Raw genomic sequence first — 22774 nt, 5'->3', positions numbered from 1 at the left:
ACAGACAATAGATGCAGGAGTAGGCCATTCAGCCCTTCGAGCCTGCACTGCCATTCAATATGATTATGGCTGATCATTCCCAATCAGTATCCTGTTCCAGCCTTATCTCCATAACCCTTGACTCCACTATCTTAAAGAGCTCTATCCAATTCTTTCTTAAATGAATCCAGAGACTGGGCCTCCACTGCCCTCTGGGGCAGAGCATTCCACACAGCCACCACTCTCTGGGTGAAGAAGTTTCTCCTCATCTCTGTCCTAAATGGTCTACCCCGTATTTTTAAGCTGTGTCCTCTGGTTCGGCACTCCCCCATCAGCGGAAATATGTTTCCTCCTGCCAGAGTGTCCAATCCTTTCATAATCCTACACGTTTCAAATCAGATCCCCACTCAATCTTCTAAACTCAAGGGTATACAAGCCCAGTCGCTTCAGTCTTTCCGTGTAAGGCAATCCTGCCATTCCAGGAATTGACCTCGTGAACCTACGCTGCACTCCCTCAATAGCCAGAATGTCTTTCCTCAAATTTGGAGACCAGAACTGTACACAGTACTCCAGGTGTGGTCTCACCAGGGCCCTGTACAGCTGCAGAAGCACCTCTTTGCTTCTATACTCAGTTCCTCTTGTTATGAAGGCCAGCATGCTATTAGCCTTCTTCACGACCTGCTGTACCTGCATGCTTGCCTTCATTGACTGGTGGACAAGAACACCCAGATCTCTCTGAACAGCCCCTTTACCTAATTTGATACCATTGAGGTAGTAATCTGCCTTCCTGTTCTTGCCACCAAAGTGGATAACCAGACATTTATCCACATTAAACTGCATCTGCCCACTCACCTAACTTGTCCAGGTCACCCTGTAATCTCCTAACATCCTCATCACATTTCACCCTACCACCCAGCTTTGTATCATCAGCAAATTTGCTAATGTTATTGCTGATACCATCTTCTATATCATTTACATATATTGTAAAAAGCTGCGGTCCCAGCACGGATCCCTGCGGTACCCTACTGGTCACTGCCTGCCATTCCGAAATGGAGCCGTTAATCACTACCCTTTGTTTCCTATTAGCCAACCAATTCTCTATCCAATCTAGTACTTTGCCCCCAATACCGTGCGCCCTAATTTTACTCACTAACCTCTTGTGTGGGACTTTATCAAAAGCTTTCTGAAAGTCCAGGTACACTACATCCACTGGATCTCCCTCGTCCATCTTCCGAGTTACATCCTCAAAAAATTCAAGAAGATTAGTCAAGCATGATTTCCCCTTCATAAATCCATGCTGACTCTGTCCTATCCTGTTACTATTATCCAGATGTGCCGTAATTTCATCCTTTATAATAGACTCCAGCATCTTTCCCACCACTGAGGTCAGACTAACTGGTCTATAATTTCCTGCTTTCTCCCGCCCACCCTTCTTAAAAAGTGGCACAACATTAGCCGCCCTCCAATCCTCAGGAACCGACCCCGATTCTATTGAACTCTGGAAAATAATCACCAGCGCATCCACGATTTCCCGAGCCACCTCCTTCAGTACCCTGGGATGCAGGGCATCAGGTCCCGGAGACTTATCAACCTTCAGACCTAAAAGTCTCTCCAACACCAAATCCTGGCAAATATAAATTCCCTTAAGTTCAGGTCCTTCAGCCACTGTTACCTCAGGGAGATTGCTTGTGTCTTCCCCAGTGAACACAGATCTGAAGTACCCATTTAATTTCTCTGCCATTTCTTTGTTCCCAGTAATATATTCCCCTGTTTCTGTCTTCAAGGGCCCAATTTTTGTCCTAACCATTTTTTTGCCTTGGACATACCTAAAAAAGCTTTTACTATCCTCCTTTACATATTCTTGGCCAGTTTACCTTCGTACCTCATTTTTTCTCTGCGTATTTCCTTCTTACTAATCCTCTGTTGTTCTTTAAAAGCTTCCCAGTCCTCAGTTTTCCCACTTATCTTCGCGAGGTTATACTTTTTCTCTTTTAACTTTATATGTTTCTTTACTTCCCTCGTCAGCCACAGCCGCCCATGTCTCCTCCTGGGATCTTTCTTCCTTTTAGGAATGAACTGATCCTGCAACTTCTGCATTATACACAGAAATATCCGCCATTGTTCCTCCACGGTCTTCCCTGTTAAGGTATTAAACCATTGAACTTTGGCCAGTTGCTCCCTCATAGCTCCATATTTCCCTTTATTCAACTGAAATATTGTCACTTCAGATTGTACCCACTCCCTCTCAAATTGCAGATTGAAGCTTATTGTATTATGGTCACTACTTCCCAATGGCTCCTTCACTTCGAGGTCACTGACCAATTCTGGTTCGTTACACAATACCAGATCCAGAATCGCCTTATCCCTGGTTGGCTCCAGCACCAGCTGCTCTAAAAATCCATCTCTGAGGCACTCCACAAAGTCTCTTTCTTGAGGCCCGATACCATCTTGATTCTCCCAGTCTACCTGCATGTTAAAATCCCCCATAACAACTGTAGTAACATCTTTGCGACAAGCCAATTTCAGCTCCTGATTCAACTTACATCCGACATCCAGACTACTGTTTGGGGGCCTGTAGATGACTCCCATGAGGGTCTTTTTACCCTTAGTGTTTCGAAGCTCTATCCACACCGACTCTACATCCCCTGACTCTAAGTCCCCCCCGCAAGAGACTGAATATCCTCCCTTACCAACAAGGCCACCCCAACCCCTCTGCTCGTCAGTCTGTCCTTACGATAGCACGTGTAGCCTTGAATATTCATTTCCCAGGCCCTGTCCCCGAGGAACTGGAAGCAAACTGGAGATAACCACCTTGGACGTCCTGCTTTTTAGCCTTCTTCCTAGTTCTCCGAAGTCTCGCTGTAGTATGCTCCTCCTCTTCTTCCCGACATCATTTGTGCCGACGTGTACCACCACCTCGGGCTCTTCACCCTCGTCCTTGAGGATGTCCTGCACTCTGTCCGTGATGTCTTTCACTCTAGCACCAGGAAGGCAACACACCATCCTTAAATCCCGTCTGCTGCCACAAAAACCCCGGTCAGTTCCTCTCATGATGGAGTCCCCTATTACCACGGCTCTGTGCGATGTCCAACTCTTCCGCTCTGCTTCTGCGGCAACTTTTGATTGACAAACATGGCCGCCTTGCGAACTGGCAGTGTCATCAGACTCTACTGTTTCCAAAAGCTTCAACTTGTTCCTGACAGGTACTTCTCCCGGCATCTCTTGCACCTGTCTCCTCTCTGCCTTCCTCATCGTCTGCACTCTTCTGCTCTCAAATATGGCAGGTATGGCAAATTTATGTAATCCAGGCCAATGTAAAACGTTTCTGTATCTTAGCCTGAGTCTCCCTCACTCCTAGATGACCTCCTACAAGTAATTCATGTACTACCCACAATACTTCCTCTGTATATTCTACGGGCAACACGATTTGGTGAACTTCCGCCCATTTCTCATCTGCACTAACCTGCCAAGATCTCTTTTTGTGCCTTAAAAGTAACAGCGCTCTGGAATACACTCTGATTCCTTTCCAAGTAGGCTTTGTGATATAAACCCTTTATAATCTCATCTTTTTGTTGTAACTCCATTAACCTTTCTAAACTAAACACATCTGCCTCATATTCTATTTGCTTTGGGTTTTCTTTTACCATATCATCAAACAGTGTCAGCTAACTGGACCTCAACTCCTTCATCTTTCTCTCTTGTTCTCCTTTCTCATTTTAACTTATGGCTGTGGGATCCTGTCACCACAGAGTCAAGAAAAATTCCAAGAGTGTTTTTCTTTTAACTCCTCCGTTCCCTGCTTTTCTTTTGGCTTTGCCACTACAATGGGCATCACTCCCACCTGTGATCCAGCTATATCATTTCCAAGAATAAACTGATTCCTGGAATAGCCAATTTTTCTATCACTCCCACTGTCACTTCCCCAATCTTGATTGGACTTTCTAGCCTAATCTTACACAGGGGAACACCACTTCTCTCTCCATTTCTTCCACGGATTACCACTCTGACAATATTTCAGAAGGAATGCAAATACTTTCATCTCTTACTATTAGAGACTAGTTCCGGTATCTTGCAATATTTTAACTTCTTTACCTACTCTCCTCTGTTCTACATGAATAAAATCTTACCCACTCAGGTGAAGTCTTTGAAAAGATCGGGCATTATCTTACTATCCAGTCCATGACTAAACTAAAGGGAATAGGTTTAGGGTGGGGCAGAAAAATATAAAAGAGACCCCCAAGGGGCAACTTTTTCATGCAGAGGGTGGTACGTATATGGAATGGGCTGCCACAGGAAGTGGTGAAGGCCAGTACGATTTAAAAGGCTTCAGGATGGATATATGAATAGGAAGGGTTTGGATGGATATGGGCCAGGTGCTGGCAGGTAGGACTAGACTAGGCCGTGCACTCTCCTTCAGGTCCTCAACTTCTCTCAGGATTTCCTTCACTGCCTTAACTAATTCCATTGGTTTAGCCTCTTTTACCACATCCTTTTCCCCAGTGCCTTTCTTAAACCACCAGCACTGTGACTTTATGCATTTCACCTTATTGCAGTGAAAACACCTGAGGTCTTTCACCTCTTTTTCCATCCTCTTGGGTTTCTTTTTTCACATGTGGTAAACTGTTCCTAATGTAATCTACTTTGTTTGTCATTGAAGGATCTCTCTCGTCCCAATTTCTATGCCTCACAGAATGAGATGGCTGTCAGAAGCTAGATTTCAACTTATGCATTACTGTTTATTTATCCTCCATCTCTACAGCTTTTCTCACTATTAAACTTTCTGTTCCTCAACATGAGTTATCACTTCTGGAAGTGAGCTTTGAAATCAAAATAATATCTTTAAGAGCCTCATACGTCTTTTCTAACTTTAATGTTCTCATCCATCTATTGACGTTTCTCTGTTTAATTATTTTAAACTTGATACAAGTCTAATCTGGCTCCTTTCTTAAATTTCTGAACCGTCGTCTACATGCCACTAGTAGAAATTCACAGGCATTCGAAATAGCCTTTTTGACTTCTTCATATTCTCCTGATATGTCCTTACAGCATTGCAAACATCTCGCTAGCCCTGCTTACCAATTTGGTCTGAATTAACATTACCCACAGAGTCTCTGGCCGGTTTATCTGTGTAGCCAATTTCTCAATGGAAATGAAAAAAAGCCTCTAATTTTTTTTTTTAAATAGAATTTTGGTAAGGTTAGGACATATTAGGATATATTCTTGCCAGCCTGTTAACTCATCATTGTCACTTCTAGCCTGTACTTTCACTTCTGTCATTTGAAGGCTTTTTGCTTCAAGTTCCAGCTTCATATTTTCCAATTCAAACATTCCCTTTCTTTATCTTTTTCCCTTTCTTCTGTCTTTTTTCCCCCCTTTCTTCTACTGGGTCTTCCCTCTCCATTTATTTTTCCTCAACTTTTAACCATAATTCAAACTGCTTTATTTCTCTTTATCTACCTTTAAATTCACTTTCTAACTTCAACTGCCTCATGTGCAATTTGATTTTTTTCTTTCTATCTCTACTGCAGTTGACTTGTTTATCTGATAATACCTTGGCTAGTTGCTTGGCTAACTCCATTACAATTTCAGCTTTCCTATTATCTCTAGTTAAACCCAATTTTAGCCTTCTGTAAGTGTCACCCTTTTCTGTCTTTTTAAACTTTCTTGGCAAATTTGAGAACCACCCCTCGACCTCCAAATCCTCTTTGGCAATGTTAAAAGCCATTTCCCCACTTTGGATTTTACCAACAAGCGACCGAAATTAAAGTGAGAAGTGGAAAAACTGTTCAAATTTTATTATTTAAAGATCTAGGAGACTAGTCCCCAAGCCTGTTTAAATCTTTTGGTGCCTTTTGTACTCTAAACCTGTTCAAATCTATCCAATCTGTTCAAATTATGGTCCCAAGCCCCCAATCTGTTATGAAGCGGAGGTTGAGCACCTCACCCTACAATCTGTTAAAAAAAAAGAGAAAAGAGGTATAACCTGCTTTTCAGCAACCTTTAAAATCGGTAAATAAAACAAATCCCTGACACATTTCAAAATCAACAAGTAACAATTTATTTATCTAACTGTAAGAGTGAGCAAATTATGTAAAAAACGATTAAATCCCTTCTAACTATTCTGGAATAAAACAAAATTCTAATGGTATGCTATTCCCAAAAAAAAATACAAGTCCCACTCATGACAAAATGCCAACTTGCTGACTGTTTCAGAAAATATCTCTGGGACACCCACACCAAACCAAACCAATCCCACCACCTCATGTCTAGAAACTTTAACTTCCCCTCTTAGTCCATCAAGGACACGCAGGTGCTGGGTTTCCTGCATCGACCAAACCTGACTACCCGATGCCTGGACGAAGAACGCCCCAGCTTATCCTAGTCCCAAGCCTCCAACTCAGCGCTTCCCTCTTGACCTGTTGATCCTCCTTCCTAACTATCCACTCCACCCCCACCTATCACATTCCCAGCTACTTTCCCCCACCCCCCCAGCCTCATCCTCCCATGAATCTCTCACTCCCTGGCCCATGGGGCTCATTACTGACGAAGGGCTTATGCCCAAAACATCAATTCTCCTGCTCCTCTGATGCTGCCTGATTTGCTGTGAATTAGCCCAGCAAACTATTCAGTTTAAGGTCAATTAGGGATGAGCAACAAACTCTAGAACTTGCCAGTAATGCTCATGTAGCCTGAAAAAAAAAAGGCTAAAATACATTTTACATCCTTTTATGTAAAACATGGATACTGATGGAAAGATCAAATGGCCTGGGGCAAGTACTTCAAAAATGAATTCAAACCACAATTTACATCAAAAGGACTCCAGTTTTTGTGAATTTTGATGACTGAAGAATTAGCTCACCTCCCTCACACTCATTCTTTCTGTCTATGCCAGTCCCTATGATAATAATCAGCATCCTTTGAGTAAACTGAAATAATCAAGAAACAATAAACATTTAATGATAACTCATATTATGCTTTTAAAAGGAGTCTTTATTTGTGATTCACTTTAAGCCATTTGAAACTTGGAGCAATGATACGTGATACCAGGTTACTAAATAACAGATATTCTCATAAAGAGGATTCTAAATGTACAAGTCTTTTGTTTACAAACATCTGATCCAAAGATGGCCCAAACAATGTGTGAAAGAGCAGCAATGTAATTTACTGAGTTTATTAACATGGTTTATTTAAAATAAACGAAATAGCAATGCATGATATTTACAAAACTATTCCAAATACTAATAACGTCAACTTGCAGTTTTAATTAGCATAACATTTTCACAAAATCAGATTTAGTGTATTTTCTAACCCTCAGTTTACTTTTTCTTACATACCAGTAAGCATAGGTTAATCCACACAAACTAAAAGATGAATTTCAATCACAATGGCTGCTATCTGTCTAGGGTCCCACTCCAGTCAATGTATTGTCTTTCCTCCCTTGTTCTCTGACAGGGTGCAGATCAGCAGGTACTGGAAGTCAACTCATATCGCATTCCGGTGATGATTCAACGTGTGAGACACCAGACCAGAAATCAAGTAAAGCAGAAAATACAATATTGGAAATATATAGGTTCACTACATCTGTATGTCAAAAGAGAACCATAATATTTTGGGCATGTACCCTTTGTTGGTTTCAGATGCTGACATGCACTGTTCTATACGTGCAGCATTTCTGTATCTTTTATTTTAAAAAAGACAAATACAACAGTTTGACTTTCCAGAAATCAAATCAATGATTGCACTACGACAACACAGTTGTCCAATGAGTTATTTGAGGAAGTATTATTAACATTTCTGAAGTACTCTGTACTTCTGGAAGTCTTGGAAGTACTTTGAATACACCTGTGTAAAAATCAGTTTATTTGTATGCTGCACAAATAGGAGTAATCCAAGTGAACAAAGTTAGGCCAGATACTTGCCTGTTAGGATGGATTTTGTTTTGAAAAGCTGTTCTTTAAGAATACGCAGTTGTGTATGTTCCAAAAGGCTACCTACCAAGAGTAAACTTGGTACATTTCTTCCTCAGTAGATCAATAGCAATTGAGTTACGAGCTTGAGATATTTGCAAAGAATGTTGACAAAGAATGGCATAAGTCGTAAACAGAATAAACTATCAATATAGCAGACTTTGTCCCAAAACAATGCCACAAAGTATCCTACACAAGTGATTGAGGCTTGAGTTGTAGTGGTCATTGTTCGTTCAAAAAATAATTCTGAAGTCACACAAACTATACATAGAATATTATGCTTGTGTGAAGGACCTAAGTAACACACCACCATGATGCAATCTCTACTTTTATCAGTACTTATTTTGATTTACCTTCGAAAAACAAAATACAAATTGAAATAATTATGACCACAACCATGGATTTAAAATCAACAAATTGACTTCTGTTCTTCAGCCACATTTTTCCCCCAAATAATCTGCCACTCTCTAACTGAAAGGCCAGATTCATAATCTTCTTAAAAACCCTTGGAACAATTTCTGATCACCACTGGGTTGTAACAGAGCTGCACAAAGCAAATACTTTTCTACATATTATTTTCTTGTCAGACATACCTTTATTGTCTCTACCGTGGATGAATTCCTGTTTGACCTACTATTCTAAAACACTACAGAAACAGAAAACTGTACTGGTGAATTACACTATCTGTCCAGTACCAAAATTTCATACCACATATTGTACATTAACTTACCACTCTGCCAATGTTCAAGTTGGACGTTTTAGTCATATTCACACAAACTGATTCCTCATGGAAATCTTTCTAGGAGCCACAACAAAACCTGCCAATTTTCGTTTTGTCAACAGACAACCTGGTCAAGCTTAACACTCCAAGAAAAAAGAGCCCTCACCTAGCTGTACGAAACAGTTCAGCTAATACAATGGCTTGAGTAGACTTTCATACCATACCTTAAAACCTGATTCTGTCACAACACAGGCACAAGTAGCAGTTGCCCCATGTCAACATTACATAAACATTTTGCAATGGGTGACATTCGATTTGCAAATTCAATCACAACTCAAACATTCAGAATATACAACAAGCAGGCAAAAAAAATTGTTTATTGATAAACTCTGGGCAACACATTTACAACCACACGTCGTAATCTCCCTCACACAGTACTGCCAATCTGAACTCAAAATCAGCCGCTTCAGTTCCTAACTTTAACCGAGAAACAAGATTAGACAAAGATTCGCACACAACACACCATATTGTGCGCATTGAAAACTACAGATTTAACCTTAAAAATACGCATTTGTCGCGAACCACACAGACAGGAATCGCTTCCAAAAAAAAAAATCTCCAGCAACAGGTCAAACAAATTAATTCCAAAAACGAAAAAAAACAAAGTCGTACCGAAACCTGGGAAACTCTTTGGAAGCAACGACTTGGCTACATTTTGCACGCTACCTCCCGAAACTCCGAATTTCAAAAAAAAACATATATATAAAGGGTCCCCACCCCGAATACCTCTCAGACTTTGTGTAACAGAAGATTCCCGGTGTTGGAAACTATCCCAAATCCGTGCTGTCTTCCCACATTCCCATCAGGCCGAAAACAGGGCGGCTCACTCCCTCCGACTGCTCCGCCACCAGCTCCATTCCTCTCCTCCCCGACCAGGCAACACTTCACTTCAACAACTCTCACTTACTCCCTCACTCCGAGGGAAAAAAACTCTTTCAACACGTACCCCAAAAATAAATCACGCACTCACCTACAGAAGCGGCTCGCCTCCAAAGCGGTCTAAATCCTATTTCCACCACGAAAAATGCTCCTTTCGGATAATATTTATACCAATCCCCAAATAGCAATCCACCCGCGCTACTAATCGCCGTCGGGTCGCTCAGTCGCTCCCTTCACAGGCACGCGCCCGTTCACTCTCGCTGCGCGCGCGCGCGATTCCAACCGCCCCACCTCGCGCACGTCCCTCACGACTGTCACCGAGCGCCCGCACGTACTCACTAAACCAAATATGCCGGGAGTGTGCGTCGAAAGACTGGTAATTGGCGGGTAAGAGAATCTGCCATTGAGGGAGCGCGTTGGGAAAGAAAGGAGGGAGGGAAGGAGGAGGGAGGGAAGGAGGGAGGGAGGGAGGGAGGGAGGGAAGGAGGGGGGGGGGGAGAGAAAGGGGGGAGAGAGAAAGGGGGGGGGGGGGGGAGAGAGAAAGGGGGGGGGGGGGGGGAGAGAGAAAGGAGGGGGGGGGGGAGAGAGAAAGGAGGGGGGGGGGGGGGGGGAGAGAGAGAAAGGGGGGGGGGGGGGGGAGAGAGAGAGAAAGGGGGGGGGGGGGGGGGGGAGAGAGAGAAAGGGGGGGGGGGGGGAGAGAGAGAAAGGGGGGGGGGGGGGGAGAGAGAGAAAGGGGGGGGGGGGGGAGAGAGAGAAAGGGGGGGGGGGGGGAGAGAGAGAAAGGGGGGGGGGGGGGGGAGAGAGAGAAAGGGGGGGGGGGGGGGGGAGAGAGAAAGGGGGGGGGGGGGGGGGGGAGAGAGAGAAAGGGGGGGGGGGAGAGAGAGAAAGGGGGGGGGGGGGGGAGAGAGAGAAAGGGGGGGGGGAGAGAGAGAAAGGGGGGGGGGGAGAGAGAGAAAGGGGGGGGGGGGGGGGGGAGAGAGAGAAAGGGGGGGGGGGGGGGGGAGAGAGAGAAAGGGGGGGGGGGGGGGAGAGAGAGAAAGGGGGGGGGGGAGAGAGAGAAAGGGGGGGGGGGGGGAGAGAGAGAAAGGGGGGGGGGGAGAGAGAGAAAGGGGGGGGGGGGGGGGAGAGAGAGAAAGGGGGGGGGGGGGGGGGGAGAGAGAGAAAGGGGGGGGGGGGGGGGAGAGAGAGAAAGGGGGGGGGGGAGAGAGAGAAAGGGGGGGGGGAGAGAGAGAAAGGGGGGGGGGGGAGAGAGAGAAAGGGGGGGGGGGGGGAGAGAGAGAAAGGGGGGGGGGGGGAGAGAGAGAAAGGGGGGGGGGAGAGAGAAAGGGGGGGGGAGAGAGAGAGAAAGGGGGGGGAGAGAGAAAGGGGGGGGGGGGAGAGAGAAAGGGGGGGGGGGGGGGAGAGAGAGAAAGGGGGGGGGGGAGAGAGAGAGAAAGGGGGGGGGGGGGGAGAGAGAGAAAGGGGGGGGGGGGAGAGAGAGAAAGGGGGGGGGGAGAGAGAAAGGGGGGGGGAGAGAGAGAGAAAGGGGGGGGAGAGAGAAAGGGGGGGGGGGGGAGAGAGAAAGGGGGGGGGGGGGGAGAGAGAAAGGGGGGGGGGGGGGAGAGAGAAAGGGGGGGGGGGGGAGAGAGAAAGGGGGGGGGGGGGGAGAGAGAAAGGGGGGGGGGAGAGAGAGAGAAAGGGGGGGGAGAGAGAAAGGGGGGGGGGGGGGAGAGAGAAAGGGGGGGGGGGGAGAGAGAAAGGGGGGGGGGGGGGAGAGAGAAAGGGGGGGGGGGGGGAAGAGAGAAAGGGGGGGGGGGGGGGAGAGAAGGGGGGGGGGGAGAGAGAAGGGGGGGGAGAGAGAAGGGGGGGGGGGAGAGAGAAGGGGGGGGGGGGAGAGAGAGAAGGGGGGGGGGGGAGAGAGAAGGGGGGGGGGGGGGAGAGAGAAGGGGGGGGGGGGAGAGAGAGAAGGGGGGGGGGGGGGGGGAGAGAGAAGGGGGGGGGGGGGAGAGAGAAGGGGGGGGGGGAGAGAGAGAGGGGGGGGGGGGGGAGAGAGAAAGGGGGGGGGGAGAGAGAGAAAGGGGGGGGGGGGGAGAGAGAGAAAGGGGGGGGGGGAGAGAGAAAGGGGGGGGGGAGAGAGAGAAAGGGGGGGGGGGGGGAGAGAGAGAAAGGGGGGGGGGGAGAGAGAGAAAGGGGGGGGGGGAGAGAGAAGGGGGGGGGAGAGAGGGGGGGGGGGGGGAGAGAGAGGGGGGGGGGGGGGGAGAGAGAAGGGGGGGGGGGGGAGAGAGAAGGGGGGGGGGGGGGAGAGAGAAGGGGGGGGGGGGGAGAGAGAAGGAGGGGGGGGGGGAGAGAAAGGGAGGGGGGGGGGGAGGGGGGAGGGGGGGGGGGAGAGAAAGGGGGGGAGAGAAAGGGGGAGGGGGGGAGAGAAAGGGGGAGGGGGGGGAGAGAAAGGGGGGGGGGGAGAAAAAGGGGGGGGAGGGGGGAGGGGGGGAGAGAAAGGGGGGGGGGGAGGGGGGGGAGAGAAAGGGGGGGGGAGGGGGGGGAGAGAAAGGGGGGGGGGGGAGGGGGGGAGGGGGGAGGGGGGGGGGAGAGAAAGGGGGGGAGAGAAAGGGGGAGGGGGGGAGAGAAAGGGGGAGGGGGGGAGAGAAAGGGGGAGGGGGGAGAGAAAGGGGGAGGGGGGGGAGAGAAAGGGGGGGAGGGAGAAAAAGGGGGGGGAGGGGGGAGGGGGGGGAGAGAAAGGGGGGGGGAGGGGGGGGAGAAAAAGGGGGGGGAGGGGGGAGGGGGGAGGGGGGGAGAAAAAGGGGGGGGGAGGGGGGAGAAAAAGGGGGGGGGAGGGGGGAGGGGGGGAGAAAAAGGGGGGGGGAGGGGGGAGAAAAAGGGGGGGGGAGGGGGGAGAAAAAGGGGGGGGGGGAGGGGGGAGGGGGGAGGGGGGGGAGGGGGGGAGGGGGGGGAGAAAAAGGGGGTGGAGGGGGGAGGAGAAAAGGGGAGGGGGGAGGGGGGGGGAGAAAAGGGGAGGGGGGGAGAAAAAGGGGAGGGGGGGGAGGGGAGAAGGGGGGGGGAGGGGAGAAGAAGGGGGGGGAGGGGAAAAAGGGGGGGGAGGGAGGGGGGGGGGAAAGGGGAGGGAGGGGGGGGGGAAAGGGGAGGCAGGGAGGGGGGGAAAGGGGAGGGAGGGAGGGGGGGAAAGGGGAGGCAGGGAGGGGGGGAAAGGGGAGGGGAGGGAGGGGGGGGGAAAGGGGAGGGAGGGAGGGGGGGAAAAGGGGAGGGAGGGAGGGGGGGAAAAGGGGAGGGGGGGAGGGAGGGAGGGGGGGAAAAGGGGAGGGAGGGAGGGGGGGAAAAGGGGAGGGAGGGAGGGGGGGAAAAGGGGAGGGAGGGAGGGGGGGAAAAGGGGAGGGGAGGGAGGGGGGGAAAAGGGGAGGGAGGGAGGGGGGGAAAGGGGAGGCAGGGAGGGGGGGAAAGGGAGAGGGGGGGAAAGGGGAGGGAGGGAGGGGGGGAAAGGGGAGGGAGGGAGGGGGGAAAAGGGGAGGGAGGGGGGGAAAAGGGGAGGGAGGGGAAAGGGGAGGGAGGGGGGGGAAAAGGGGAGGGGGGGAAAAGGGGAGGGAGGGGAAAGGGGAGGGAGGGAGGGGGGGAAAAGGGGAGGCAGGGAGGGGGGGAAAGGGGAGGGAGGGAGGGGGGGAAAAGGGGAGGCAGGGAGGGGGGAAAGGGGAGGGAGGGAGGGGGGAAAGGGGAGGGAGGGAGGGGGGAAAGGGGAGGGAGGGAGGGGGGGAAAGGGAGGGAGGGAGGGGGGGAAAAGGGGAGGGAGGGGGGGAAAAGGGGAGGGAGGGGAAAGGGGAGGGAGGGGGGGAAAAGGGGAGGGGGGGGAAAAGGGGAGGGAGGGGAAAGGGGAGGGAGGGAGGGAAAGGGGAGGGAGAGGGGGGAAAGGGAGGGGAGAAGGGGGGGGAAAGGGAGGGGAGGGAGGGGGGGGAAAGGGGAGGGAGGGGAAAGGGAGGGGAGGGAGGGGGAGGAAAGGGATGGGAGGGAGGGGGGGGAAAGGGAGGGGAGAAGGGGGGGGAAAGGGAGGGGAGGGAGGGGGGGGAAAGGGGAGGGAGGGGAAAGGGAGGGGAGGGAGGGGGAGGAAAGGGAGGGGAGGGAGGGGGGGGAAAGGGAGGGGAGGGGGGGAAAGGGAGGGGAGGGAGGGGGGGGAGGGAGGGAGGGGAGGGGGGGGGGGGAGGGAGGGAGGGGAGGAGGGGGGGAGGGAGGGAGGGGGGGGGAGGGAGGGGGGGGAGGGAGGGAGGGGGGGGGAGGGAGGGGGGGGAGGAGGAGGAGGGGGAGGGAAGGGGGAGGGAAGGGAGAGGGGGAGGGGAGGGGAGAGGGGGAGGGGAGGGGGAGGGGAGAGGGGGAGGGAGGGGGGGAGGGAAGGGAGAGGGGGAGGGGAGAGGGGGAGGGGAGAGGGGGAGGGGAGGGGGGGGAGGGGAGGGGGAGGGGGGAGAGGGGGAGGGGGAGGGAAGGGAGAGGGGGAGGGAAGGGAGAGGGGGAGGGAAGGGGGAGGGGAGGGAAGGGGGAGGGGGAGGGAAGGGGAGGGAAGGAGGGGGGGGGGAGGGGGGAGGGAGGGGGGGAGGGGGGAAAGGGGAGGGAGGGGGGGGAAACGGGAGGGAGGGGAGGGGGGAAAGGGGAGGGAGGGGGGGAAGGGGGGGAAAGGGGAGGGAGGGGGGGGAAGGGGAGGGAGGGGGGGAAGGGGAGGGAGGGGGGGAAAGGGGAGGGAGGGGGGGAAGGGGGGGAAAGGGGAGGGAGGGGGGGAAAAGGGGGAGGGAGGGGGGGAAAAGGGGAGGGAGGGGAAAGGGGAGGAGGGGGGGAAAAGGGGAGGGGGGGGAAAGGGGAGGGAGGGGAAAGGGGAGGGAGAGGGGGGAAAGGGGAGGGAGGGGGGGGAAAGGGAGGGGAGAAGGGGGGGGAAAGGGAGGGGAGAAGGGGGGGGAAAGGGATGGGAGGGAGGGGCGGGAAAGGGGAGGGAGGGGAAAGGGAGGGGAGGGAGGGGGAGGAAAGGGATGGGAGGGAGGGGGGGGAAAGGGAGGGGAGAAGGGGGGGGAAAGGGAGGGGAGGGAGGGGGGGAAAGGGGAGGGAGGGGAAAGGGAGGGGAGGGAGGGGGAGGAAAGGGATGGGAGGGAGGGGGGGGAAAGGGAGGGGAGGGGGGGAAAGGGAGGGGAGGGAGGGGGGGGAGGGAGGGAGGGGAGGGAGGGAGGGGAGGGAGGGGGGGGAGGGAGGGAGGGGGGGGGAGGGAGGGGGGGGGCGAGGAGGAGGAGGGGAGGAGGGAAGGGGGAGGGAAGGGAGAGGGGAGGGGAGGGGGAGGGGAGAGGGGGAGCGGGAGGGGGAGGGGAGAGGGGGAGGGGAGAGGGGGAGGGGAGGGGGGGGGAGGGGAGGGGGAGGGGGGGAGGGGGGAGAGGGGGAGGGGGAGGGAAGGGAGAGGGGGAGGGAAAGGGAGAGGGGGAGGGAAGGGGGAGGGGGAGGGAAGGGGAGGGAAAGGAGAGGGGGAGGGGGGGGGAGGGGGGAGAGGGGAGGGAGGGGGGGAAAGGGGAGGGAGGGGGGGAAGGGGGGGAAAGGGGAGGGAGGGGGGGAAGGGGGGGAAAGGGGAGGGAGGGGGGGAAGGGGGGGAAAGGGGAGGGAGGGGGGGAAGGGGGGGAAAGGGGAGGGAGGGGGGAAAGGGGAGGGAGGGGGGGAAAGGGGAGGGAGGGGGGGAAGGGGGGGAAAGGGGAGGGAGGGGGGGAAGGGGGGGAAAGGGGAGGGAGGGGGGGAAAGGGGAGGGAGGGGGGGAAGGGGAGGAAAGGGGAGGGAGGGGGGGAAAGGGGAGGGAGGGGGGGAAAGGGGAGGGAGGGGGGGAAGGGGGGGAAAGGGGAGGGAGGGGGGAAAGGGAGGGGAGGGGGGGAAGGGGGGGAAAGGGGAGGGAGGGGGGGAAGGGGGGAAAGGGGAGGGGGGGAAAGGGGAGGGGGGGAGGGGGGGAAAGGGGAGGGAGGGGGGGGAGGGGGGAAAGGGGAGGGAGGAGGGGGAGGGGGGGAAAGGGGAGGGGGGGGAGGGGAGGGGGGAAAGGGGAGGGAGGAAGGGGGAGGGACGGGGAGGGGGGGAAGGGGGAGGGAGGGGAGGGGGGGAAGGGGGAGGGAGGGGAAGGGGGGGAAAGGGGAGGGAGGGAAGGGGGAGGGAGGGGAAGGGGGGGAAAGGGGAGGGAGGGGAGGGGGGTAAAGGGGAGGGAGGGGAGTGGAGGGGGGTAAAGGGGAGGGAGGGGAGTGGAGGGGGGTAAAAGGGGAGGGAGGGGAGTGGAGGGGGGTGAGGGGGGGGGAGGGGGGGGGAGGGGAGGGGAGGGCGAGGGGGGGAAAGGGGAAGGGAAAACGACAGAGGGGGGAAAGGGGAGGGAGGGGAGGGGGGAAAGGGGAGGGAGGGAGGGGAGGGGGGGAAAGGGGAGGGAGGGGGGGAAAGGGGAGGGAGGGGAGGGGGGAAAGGGGAGGGGGGGAGGGGAGGGAGGGGGGGGAAAAGGGGAGGGAGGGGAGGGGGGGGGAAGGGGGGCAGGAGGGGGGGGGAGGGGGCAGGAGGAGGGGGGAGGGAGGGGGGTGAGGGGAGGGGGAGGGGGAGGAAGGGGGGAGGGGGAGGAGAGGGGAGGGGGAGGAGAGGGGAGGGGGAGGAAAGGGGGAGGGGGAGGAAGGGGAGGGGGAGAAAGGGGGAGGGGGGGAGGAAAGGGGGAGGGGGGGAGGAAAGGGGGAGGGGGAGGGGGGGGAGGAAAGGGGGAGGGGGAGGATAGGGGAGGAAAGGGGGAGGGGGGGGAGGGGGAGGAAAGGGGGAGGGGGGGGAGGGGGAGAAAGGGGGAGGGGGAGGAAACGGGGGGAGGAAAGGGAGGAAAGGGGGAGGGGGGGCGGAGGAAAGGGGAGGGGGAGGAAAGGGGGAGGGGGAGGATAGGGGAGGAAAGGGGGAGGGGGGGAGGGGGAGGAAAGGGGGAGGGGAGAGGAAGGGGGGAAGGGAGGGGAGGAGGGAGGGGAGGAAAGGGGGGAGGGGGGGCAGGGGGAGGAAAGGGGGGAGAGGGGGAGGAAAGGGGGGAGGGGGGGGAGGGGGAGGAAAAGGGGGAGAGGGGGAGGAAAGGGGGGAGGGGGGGGGAGGAAAGGTGGAGGGGGGGGAGGGAAAGGGGGAGGGGGAGGAGAAGGGGGGGAGGGGGAGGAAAGGGGGAGGGGGAGGAAAGGGGAGGGGGAGGATTAGGGGAGGGGCGGTGGGGAGGGGGAGGAAAGGGGGAGGGGGAGGAAAGGGGAGGGGGTGGGGAGGGGGAGGAAAGGGGAGGGGGTGGGGAGGGGGAGGATAGGGGAGGGGGTGGGGAGGGGGAGGATAGGGGAGGGAGTGGGGAGGGGGAGGATAGGGAGGGGGGGGAGGGGGGGAGGGGAGGAAAGGGGGAGGGGTGGGGGAGGGAGAGGGGGAGGAAAGGGGGGGAGGGGGAGGAAAAGGGGGGGGGAGGGTGGGGAGAGGGAGGAAAGGAGAGGGGGGGAGGAAAGGGGAGGGGGGGGAGGAGGAGGGGAGGGGGAGAGGGAGGGGGGGAGGAGGGGAGTGTGAAAAGTGGAGGGGGGGGAAAAGGGAGTGAAGAGAACGGGGGAAAGGGGAGGGAAAGGAGAAAGGCGGAGGGGGAAAAGCGAGTAGAAGAGGGGGAAAGGGAGGGGTGAATGGGGAACGTGAGGGGATATGTAAGGGATAAGTGGCGTGGTTGAAAGGGTTCGGGGGTGCATAGGTAAAGGGGGAAATGGGGGTAAGGGGTGGTGGGAAGTTTAGATTAGATTACTTACAGTGTGGAAACAGGCCCTTCGGCCCAACAAGTCCACACCGCCCCGCCGAAGCGTAACACACCCATACCCCTACATTTACCCCTTACCTAACACTATGGGCAATTTAGCATGGCCAATTCACCTGACCTGCACATCTTTGTGACTGTGGGAGGAAACCGGAGCACCCGGAGGAAACCCACGCAGACACGGGGAGAACGTGCAAACTCCACACAGTCAGTCGCCTGAGCCGGGAATTGAACCCGGGTCTCAGGCGCTGTGAGGCAGCAGTGCTAACCACTGGTTAGGGGGAGGGGGAATGGCGAGGTGGGGTGGGGGTGAGGGGGAAAGGGGACAGTGGTGAGGGGGAATAGGGTTGGGGGTGAGGGGGGGAAAGGGGTAAGGTTGGAGGGGAAAGGGGGAAAATGGGGTGGGGGCAAAATGGTGGAGTTGGAAAATGGGGCAGGAGCTGATGGAAGAGGAAACGGGAAAGGGTAGGTGATGAGGAGGAAAAGGAGGGAGGAAAAAGGGGGTGGGGGAATAGGGAGAGGGAGGGGGTAAGAGGGAAAGGGGGAAGGGGGGGGGAGAACAGGGAAAGAGGGGAATATTGGCAGGAAGAGGATAGCGTGAAAGATTGGGTGGTTTGGGGCAAAGGGTTCAAGCAAGTGTCCTATCCTGGGATCCTTTTTGCGAAGGAGGCATCCCAGATGCTGGTAACTAGAATCCCCATCATTCAACAGCCATATAATAGGCTTTTACACATTTAGTTGTTGGTCACATCACTAAGCTGCCATAATCTCCAGAGCACAGGTTGACATTGCCTTTGCATGGACTATTAATTATTCCTAAACTAAGTGTATGATCCACCTCAAAGTGTGAATGGACAACTGTTCTTCTAGTAATGTGCCAAAGTGTTTCATTTTCTAAATTGTCTAAATTCCAAAAAACTTCCAATCTTCCAAAAACATTAATGTTGGTGCTATCATGCTTTTTCCTAGTGTACAGCTACTTACTATGAATTGGAATATACTGCATGAAAAAATAATGAAAGCAGATTTAATAACTTTCCAAAGGGAACTGTGTCAAAAATACATTTTTTTTCTTACCAGGGAAGCGGGAAAGGGACTAATTCCTTTTGTTAAGCTGACAAAAATGATGGGCTGAATGAATTCCACTGTACTGTATGATTACGATGTGAATCATGAAGATTAATATTAGTAATGATATCCAAAAGGTGCTGGGAGAGGGCAGGTTGGACAAAGCTTCTAAAAAATTGATATGGTGAGTCTGGTTGTACAACATGTTGGAGCATTAATAAACCCATGAGATCCAGATCCTGAAGCATTAATGCTTTACGCAGCAGATTTCTTATATCATTCTCAAGGATTAGAAGTGACCAATAGAAGACAGGCATGAAAAATCATGAGTCCATTCCATTCTTAAAATCTGAGGCCAATTGTCTGGCAAATATCTAGCCTGGCAATTTTAAAAATTTAATTCAGGAGACATGGGCATTGCTGGCTAGGTTAGCATTTGTTGACTATCCACAAGTGCCCTGGGAGTGCGTCCTTCACAAGCCACTACGTTCTTTGAGCTGCAAGGACATCCACAGTGCTGTTAGGAAGAAGACTAGGGACAAGATATAGCAGTATAGTTCCAAGTCACAATGGTCAGTGGCTTGGAAGGAGCTTGCAGAGGGTGGAGTTCACATGCTTTGTCCTTCTAGATGTTAGATGCCATAGGTTTGGAAAGTGTTATCGAATAAGCTTTGGAAAGTTATTGGAGTGCATATTGTGGAAGGGGTAAGTGGCCATTACCATTGTGTATCAGTGAGTGAATATTGAAGGTGTTGGATAGGATATAATTCGAGTGAGTTGCCTTGTCCAAGTAGGTGTCAAGAATTTCAAGTATTGAATATTCCATCACAATCCTGACTTGTATCTTATAAGTGATGAACAGACATTGGGGAGGTGAGTTACTTGCCATTTAATACTTCCCCTCTGACCTGCTGTTGTAGTCACAGTATTTATATGTTGCATATAGTCATCGCCTGGAACTTGAGTAGTGTAAATATTACCTGCCAAAGCCTGCCATTGCCCAGGTTTTGCTGCATTTTGATATGGCTGCTTCAGTATCTGGTGTATTGTGAATGGTGATAAATATGTGCAATTCTTAGTGAACTTCTGACCTTATAATAGCAGTCAGGTCATTGTTGAAGCAGCTCAAGACACTAGCCTGAGGAACTACTGTTGAGATATTCCAGGGCCAAAATGACTGACATCTGACAGCCACAGTCATCTTCAGTTCTATGTGTGACTCCAACCAGCATAAAGTTGTCCCCTGGTTTCAGTTGAGTCCAGCTTCACAAGAGCTCCTTGATGCCATACTCAATCAAATGACATGTTGATGTCATGGGCAGTCACTGTCACCTCACCTCTGCTGTTGAGCTCTTTTGAGCAGTTTTAGATCAAGGCTGAACTGATGTCAGGAACTGAGTGATCCTGGCAGAGACCAAACTGAATGTAAATGACCAGGTTATTCCTTTGCAATTGTGGTTTGATAGCACTATTATTTCCATTATTTTGGTAATCTCAAGAGTGACCAGATATACTGGGCAATCTCCCACATTGTCAGATGCCAGTGCTTTAACTGTATTGGAATAACTTGGCTAGAAGACACAAGTGTTAAGTATTATTGCCAGAAAGTTGTCAGGACAAATTGCATTTGTAATATTCAGTGTCTTCAGCCATTTGCTGATATCATGTGAAGTGAATCAAATTTTTTGAAGAGTGGCATGCATGATGCTGGGCATCTTAAGAGGAGGATGAGATGGACCATTCACTTGCGCTTCTGTTTGATGATGGACGCAACTACTTCTGCCTTATCTTTTGCACTGATGTGCTGGATATAAGGATCAGGTCAGAAAAATAAAATTCTTTGCATATTCAGCTGCTTGGTCAATGATGTGACCTCCTGTATAAAGTGAGAAGTTAAGATGTTCGCTAATGATTGCGCAAGTTTAGCACTTTTTGCAACACTTCAGAAAGGGAAGAGTTGTCCAAATGCAGCAAGACCTGGACAATATTCAGGTTTAGGCTGATAAATAATAATTCATGCCACAAAATGCCAGGTAATTGACCCTCTTTAACAAGAGAATAAAAATGTGATTACTATTGCTGAAACCTCCAACATCAAAATCCTAAGGGTAATCATTGACCAGTACACTGAATAGCCATCTAACTACTGTGGCTGTAAGAACAGGTCAGAGTCTAGGAATCCTGCAATGAGCAACTCACTTCCTGACTCACCAAATCCTGTCTGCCATTTATAAGGCACTAACCAGGAGCGTGATGAAATAATCCATACTTCCTTGGATGAGTGCACACTAAAGAAAATTGACACCATCCAGGATAAAAGCAGTCCTTCTGATTGTCACTGCATCCACTAGCATCAACTTGCTCAACCACCAACATTGTACACTGAGTGCTAGATACATCATGACTGCATAGACAGCAATTTTTGACCTCGAGGATACCACCATCTAGAAGGCAGTACATGCCTCGTATCTGTAATCAAGATGAAGGGAAGAAAATAAATCAAGAGATAGAAAAGGCATATACGAAAGGCACTATATTATAATAATCATGGGGGATTTCAATATGCAGGTGGACTAGGAAATCAGGTTTGTAGCAGATCTTAAGAAAAAAAATTCATGTGATGTCTACGAGATGGTTTTTTTGGAGCAGCCTGTGGTAGAGCCTGCCAGGGAACAGGCAGTTCCAGATTTGGTGATGAACAATGAGGCAGTTCTGATTAGGGAGCTTAACATGAAAGAACCCTGAGGAGATAGTGACCATAATATGACAGAATGCATGCTGCAGTTTGAGAGAGAGAAGCTGGAATCAGATATAATGGTATTGCAATTGAGTAAAAGTAACTAGAAAGACATGAGAGAGAAGCTGGCCAGGTTGTTTGGAAGAAGAGCCTAGCAGGGAAAATGGTGGAACAGCAATGGCAGGATTTTCTGGGGGTAATTCAGAAGGCACAGCAGAAATTCATCCTAAGAAAGAAGAAGCATGTTAAGGGCAGGAAGAGTCAGCCATGGCTGACCAGGAAAGTCAGGGACAAACATAAATGCAAAAGAAAAAGCATACAATCTGGTGATTAGTGGGAAGCAAGAGGATTGGAAAGCCTTTAAAACCAAGCAGCTGATAACAGAAAGCAATAAGGAGAAGATAAACTATGAGAGTAAGCTAGCTAGTAATATAAAAGAATATTGCAAGAGTTTTTTTATCTAAAAGGTAAGAAAGAAGCAAGAGTGGCTTTTGGACTGCTGGAAAATGAGGCTGGAGAAGTAGTAATGGGGAACAAAGAAACAGTGGAGATCTGAATAGGTACTTTGCATGAATTTTCACAGTGGAAGACACCAGCAACATACTAGAACTTCATGAGAGTCAGGAGGCAGTGTAGTAGTCATTACTAAGGCAAAGGTGCTGGGAAAGCTGAAAAGTCTGAATGTGAGTAATTCACCCAGACCAGGCAATAGTGGTGAGTGGAGTCAGGGAGCATCCCAGAGGACTAGAAGGTGGCTAATGTAATACTCCTGTTTAAGAAGGGAGAGAAGTAGAAGACAAGCAACTATAAGCTGGTTAGCCTGACCTTAATCCTTGGTAAGATTTTAGAGCCCATTATTAAGGATGCGATTGTGAAGTACTTGAAAATGAACAGTAAAATCGGATAGCAGCAGCAGCATAGCTTTGATTGGGGGGGGGGGGCGGTCGGCGGTCATTCTTGACAAATTCATTAGAGTTCTTTGAGGAGGGAACAAGCAAGTTAAACAAAGGAGAGCCAATGGACATGATTTGTTTGGATTTCCAAAAGGCCTTGGATGCTGTATAGGAGGCTGCTAAATAAGTCAAGAGCCCATTGTGTTCAGGGCAAGGTACTGGCATGAATAAAGGAATAATTGACTGGCAGAAGGGGTCTTTTTCAGTTAGTGACTAGTGGAGTACTGCAGGGGTCAGTGGTGAAACCACAACTATTTGCATTATACATTAATGATCTGAACAAAGGAGCTAAGGACATTGTTGCTAACTTTGCAGATGACACAATGATAGATAGGTGGAGGGACATGTAGTATAAAGGAAGTATAAAGGGACATGTAGTATAAAGGCTGCGGAAGAACTTGGACATGCTAGATGACTGGTGAAAGAAATGGCAGATGGAACACTACATGGCAAAATAGGGTACACATTTTAGTAGGAAGAATAGAGATGTAGATTATTTTCTGAATGGGGAATGACTTTGGAAATCTGAAGTGTAAAGAGACTTGGGATTCCTCATTCAGGATTCTCTTAAGGTTAGCATGCAGGTTCAGTTGGCAGTGACAAAGGTGAATGCAATGCTGGCAGTCATTTCAAGAGAGCTAGAAAACAAGA

The 22774-nt window shown here is 51.9% G+C and overlaps 1 protein-coding gene across 6 annotated transcripts in view; it reads right to left on the bottom strand.

Annotated features, from left to right (window-relative positions):
- The window catches only part of bmpr1aa (bone morphogenetic protein receptor, type IAa), a 261621-nt gene extending 251758 nt beyond the window's left edge, over positions 1-9863 (bottom strand). For 5 of the 6 annotated variants that reach the window (XM_072583060.1, XM_072583059.1, XM_072583062.1 and 2 more), the window contains exon 1: positions 9698-9863. The gene's annotated coding sequence lies outside the window, so the exon portion shown is untranslated. Of the gene's footprint in view, positions 1-9453; positions 9579-9697 lie in introns of those variants that run through there. The other variant, XM_072583061.1, reaches the window with a different exon arrangement.
- Between the last annotated feature and the right edge of the window lie 12911 nt (positions 9864-22774).

Source organism: Chiloscyllium punctatum, chromosome 13 (assembly GCF_047496795.1).
Source record: "Chiloscyllium punctatum isolate Juve2018m chromosome 13, sChiPun1.3, whole genome shotgun sequence".
Lineage (NCBI taxonomy): Eukaryota > Metazoa > Chordata > Chondrichthyes > Orectolobiformes > Hemiscylliidae > Chiloscyllium > Chiloscyllium punctatum.
This window is presented reverse-complemented; position numbering and strand designations above follow the sequence as displayed.